Below are 6,000 nucleotides of genomic sequence, written 5' to 3'. Positions count from 1 at the left end.
GCGTGAGACAAAATGTGCATTCTTGAATTAAAAGGTCGAACTGTATTTTTTGTATGTTTGCATCTCTTAAGGTAAATTAATTAAAATAAAACTGAGTAAAATGTTATATAACTACTAAACCAGACTTCAAGTTTTTATAAGAACTACTTATGCAAGCGGAATGTGTGCGCACGTGGAAGCATTTGCCGGATGCCTCATATGGACACAATTCAGGTTGCACAACACTATTAATTTTTACTATATATTCTTACCAAAATTACGCAACTTTAGATACGGGTAGCAAGTTTAAAACAAACTTCTGGGAAAATTCCTCTTTACAACTTTTAAAACAATTGTTCCTAACCAATTTAGTAGCTAAAAACACACAGCCATCCACAAAGGCACGAGAGTTTGTTTACATCAAAGTTACACATGTGCTTGAAAATCATGTCCGAGCCCTTTCACCCCCTGCCTAAATAACTGGCATCAAAAATTCAAGTGACCTCGTATTTTTACAAAGGTGGGAAAATCAGGCATTTTACACGTTGTTTTTCATCTCATTTAAAAGTACAGTCCCTGTCGCTGGCGGAAAACTCCTAAAAGCGAAGGGAAATTCGGGAATTATTTTCACTCAGCCATGTTTTGAAGTGAACCTCCGGAAAAATAGTGTTGTGATACCTGCAAGTAATCTATTATTTTACACTCGATAAAATAAAATCTGAGAACACAAAAACATTTATTGTGGAACACATGTGGAAAGTTTTACTGAATTCTGTAGCTATATCTAAAAGTTATGAGCGATTATTAAAACCATGGTGCTCGCGGTGGCCTCTGATTTATGAAAATATGTTAAAAGTTATACTGTATGTAATTTCACGGCGTGTTAATTTTGAATGATTTTCTTGGTTCTAATTTGTGCAAATATGCATGTCTATTCACAAGACAATGCAAACCTGTTTATATCATGACGACCCGAGAATATATACATGTACAAGTTTAGGGAATCCTGCCTTTTGGGGGGGGGGGGGGGGGGTTGAAAAACTGCCGTTATATCATTCAGTATTAAAGAATTGGCGTGCATTTTCATATAACTTAGCATTGTCAGGTTCTAATAAAACTAAGGCGGGTGCTGAATCATAGCTAAATTCATATTTCACTTTAATATTGGCGTTTTAGGGGCATAATTTTATAGATTCTGTATACCATACAAGCGTCTAAATAACTCATTTTACACAAAAGTCGTATTACATAGAAGCTTTTTTGGTTTACGACGATAAAACCAACTTTCTGGATAAGCTGCTGTATATTTTGGGGGCAGTTTGGACGGTCCGATACACTATAATCGGGTCGCTGTTTGATGTTCTACGAAATTTCAGAGGAAAAATAGTGTTGTGATACCAATAGTGATCGGCCGAAGCCGATCACAACAAAGGAAATTCGGACTGATTTTGTTCATTTTCTTTTTATTCTCTTTAAAACTTTCTGTAGCAATAATTCTGTAGGAATGTAATTGCATAAATTAAGTTTCTATGTGGTTTTTTTCATATCATGTTACATATTTTATGGTTGTATTCCCTTATGTATGATTTAATGTCACTAGCTGACATGCAATGGGAAAAACCTTTAAAATATATAAAATCAATTCCAGATAGAATATCTCGAAAATTTTATCATTGATCTTATATAATGTTGATATCATTAGAAAATATAACAGTTTGTAGGCAATCAGTGGTTTGGAGCTCCTATTAGTCAGTTTTTTGTAAACTTGATCAAAAATGGGTAGAATTTTGAAAATTGATAGAGGAGATTCGGGCTAAATTAAACTTAAAATATGAGTTTAAAGGGTTTCATTGAAATGTGAAATTAGTGAAATTAGTAAAGCTATTCGTTTTTATTTTTCAACCAACAAGTTGTTTTGTAATTTCTATAAATTACAAAAATTTTGAAAACCTTGGAAAGGGTGGACAATTTTGACAAATGTTTATCAATAAAATAAAAGTAGATTATTGACCTAGTTATTTAAAATTGAAGAAAAAGTATCCCAATACTATGGCTACAATGTAAAATAAGTAGTTTTTTCGTTCCTATTTGTGGATTTTTTTCCGCCCCTGAGTAAACGTAATCCTTAAGTCAGGGTCATGTGACCCCGACTGTTTGATTAACTTTAAGAAAGGGTCACGTGATCCCATCTATAAGGGCGACGTGAGCTGAAACTCGGGTATATAACTTAAAATTTACAATTTTCAGTGTCTTTGCATGTGCAATGGAACACTATTTATCAATTTTGTACTATATAGTCCAATAATTTCAAATGACGTAATACTATTATAATACTTAGTCCAGTAATTGGGGCGCAAATGGGATTTGCTTACATATATTCAAATATTTCATCGTGTAATTTCATGAGGTGATAATTTCGGTCGGGTGTGATCAATCTATCTAACAACACGTTCCCTAAAAATATGATTATTTTTCAATTTTCAGCAACCTGATAATATACCAATTTAAATTATTATAATTTATAATCATTTTTAAAATGATTAAAATTTAGAATATCTATGCCAAACATTTTTATTTCAGCAATTTAAGTTGTTTTCAATAAGATTATATAGGATATTGCACACTCTGGTATCCAGCACAAATGTCCGGTAAGGTACCCTAATTTGTTGCAAAAAACCTTGTCAAAGTAGTTAGTAAATCTATACCAAAATCCTGGAAATAGTTTAAACAACATTGAAGAACGTGTTGTCTAGATCTGACCTTAAATTTTAAAACTTTAAAATTTTCCTCGTATATGACCAATATTCACTTTGATATCTTACCAGCTCCAGGACTCTTACACACTGAATTGCTCTACAAATTTAAACCTCCCTAATCATCTAGATAATCAAGTTCACAATCCGTATCGGAAGCTAGCTCTGGTTTTAATTTACATAGATATCCAAAAATTCATGACATAGATTTATCTCACCTGAGCTAAAAGCTCACGTGAGCTTTTCTGATAACATTTTGTCTGTCGGCCGTCTGTCTTTCCGTAAACTTTTCACATTTTAAGCATCTTCTCAAGAACTACTTAGCCAATTTCAACCAAACATGGCACAAAGCACCTTTAGGCAAAGTTCAAAGTTGAGAGAATTTCTTTATGATTTAATTCATTTATTGACAATTACCATGTCGGCATACATTCATGAATATGAGTTACATAAAACAAACATTAAACATAAGCAAGCAAAAGAATATATCTACAGTGGACAAAACATTGGGTGAACAAAACTGAGCTTGTGCAAAGATTGTTAGTAGGCCTATACAAAAAATTGTATAAGTGTTCATTGTTGACTTTCTTTTCTAGCGTTGAAAAAGTTTTTTTAGAAAACAACTTATCCTTCTAGCGGATGTAATGTTTTTAGAATTCACAAGTTCCTTAATGGGATTGACATTTGTATAAGAGTTCACATTAAATATAACAGAAAAAACGTTACTTCACAAAATCACGAAAATCCCATGTTAATTCAATTTTTTGTATGTAACTTTAAGGTGCCTGTTGGTCATATTTTGAACAATACAAAGTGTTTCTCATCTTCAACAAACATTATGCAAAAATTACAGAGACGTTTTTATCTCATCTGAGCTGAAAGCTCAAGGGAGCTTTTCTGATCACATTTTGTCGGTCATCTGTCTGTCCGTCTGCATGTCTGTATTTTTTTTTTTACAATTTCGAGATCTTCTTAAGAACAACTGAACCAATTTCAACCAACCTTGGCACAAAACATCCTTAGGCAAAGGGGATTCAAAGTTGTGAAAATTAAGATCCACGCCCTTTTTCAAGGATAGTTAATTAGGAATTATTGCAAATTTTTGAAATATTTTCAAAAATCTTCTTCTCAAGAACCATTTGGCCAGGAAAGACGAAACTTGTGTGGAAGCATCCTCAGGGATAGTACATTCAAAATTGTGAAAATCATTACCCCCAGGGGAAGGGAGGGGCCATAATTTGGGGTCGAATTTTTATATAGGATTATGCAGAGTAAATCTTTAATAATCTTCCTCAAAGAAAACAATCATCCAGGAAAGCTGAAACTTATGTAAAATGTGGAAGCAAAACATGTACTGTAAATTTTAAGCTGTGAAAATCATGACCACTGGGGTAATATTTTAAAAGATTTTTTCTATATATTCCTATGTAAAAATTCGACCCACCCTTCCCCTTGGGGTCATGATTTTCACAATTTTAAATCTACACTACCTGGATGCTTCCACATAAGTTTCAGCTTTCCTGACTGCTTGGTTTCTGGGGGAAAAAATATTTTAAAAGTTTTTTTCTATATATATATTCTTATGTAAAAGAATTTATTGTGGCCCCACCCTACCCCTGGGGGTCATGATTTTAACAACTTAAAATCTACAGTACATGAGAATGCTTCCACATTCCACAGAAGTTTCAGCATTTCTGATTGGTTTCTGTGATTTTTGGGAGTTGATTTTAATCAACTCTCCTATGCAGTTACTCTGGAAAACCGAAAGTGAAACAGTGTTTGGACCTAAGCACAAATCATCACCGCTGACAAGACTTAGTTCTTGAAAATAATAGAAAAATTCGATGTAATGTATGCTGAAGCGTTGTTTTTCAAGGAAACTTACCTATAAACACTTTGAAAATAGTCAGATTTTATATAATACGAACAATTTAGATATTTTTGTAGTCTCATGTGTTCCTACGCAAGAGTTTAATATAGTCTCGTTCAACCAAACGCTCGGCTGTCTCCATAAATCTCCGACAAGCATAGAGGCTCTCTTGTTTGTGGGAGATTAACGGAGACAGCCGAGCGTTTGGTTGATCGAGACTAGAGTTCAATATCAATAGTGCTTGGATCCATACAATTTTTAGAATTGTTTCGATTACTAATACATAGTTTGAAATCTATCTTTAAATATAACACAACATGATTCATATGGGGCTTCTCAAAATTCCTGTCGGAAAAGTCTAAAAATTTATATTATAAAAAAGTGCGTAATTCAAATACAGACTACAAACTAATTGCCATGCAAGATAAGTTGATTTTAATTTAAATGATAATTGATAAAATCAACTCCCGTCAGTATTTCAGTACTTTGATTAAAGATTAACTCTAAATATTCCTTTTTAAAAATTCGACCCCCCCCCCCCCCCCCCCATTGTAGCCCAATCCTTTATAGGGGTCATGATTTTTTCAATTTATACTACATGTAGATGCTTCCATATTAGTTTCGAAGAAGAAAATTTTAAAAGATTTTATCTATATATTCCTGTATAAAAATTCGACCCCGCACCCCCCCCCCCCACCCCCATTGTGGATCAACCCTATTACCGGTGGCATGATTTTCACAACTTTGAATCAAAACTACATGAGGGTGTTTCCACATAAGTGTCAGCTGTCCTGGTTGATTGGTTTCTGAGGGGAGATTTTTCAAAGAATTACTCGTCATATTCCTATGTAAAAATTCGACCCCCCCCCCCCCTGTGACCCACCCTATTTCCGGGGGTCATGATTTTCACAACTTTAAACTACACTACATGAGAAAGCTTCCATATAAGTTTCAGTTTTCCTGGCCAAATGGTTCATAAGGAGAAGTTTTTTGAAAAATTCTCAAAGTTTTCAATAAAATATTTTTGAAACGAATCTTTCTAAAATAAGCTTTCAAACATATTTTCCTGCAAAAACTAATTTCTCTGTGGAAATTATGTTCAAATCATATCGGTCAATAATAACACCAATAATGACTTATGGGTCTGAAATATGGATATCCGACTTCAAATGTGATTTAATGTCTTCAGAACACCCAAATTTTAAAAAAAAATTAGGGATACATAGAAAGGCATCAACTCTTGCTGTTTTAAGTGAATTCCGACAATTTTCTCTGTATTATATATGCATTGAAAATATGTTTTATAAGAAACTAAAAGATATGGAATAAAAGAAAATGACTACAATAATTACTTAGTAACATCTGCATTCAAAGAAGACAAAAAATTGCTTCTAGAGT

Source organism: Magallana gigas, chromosome 3 (genome assembly GCF_963853765.1).
Source record: "Magallana gigas chromosome 3, xbMagGiga1.1, whole genome shotgun sequence".
NCBI classification, from domain to species: domain Eukaryota; kingdom Metazoa; phylum Mollusca; class Bivalvia; order Ostreida; family Ostreidae; genus Magallana; species Magallana gigas.
This window is presented reverse-complemented; position numbering follows the sequence as displayed.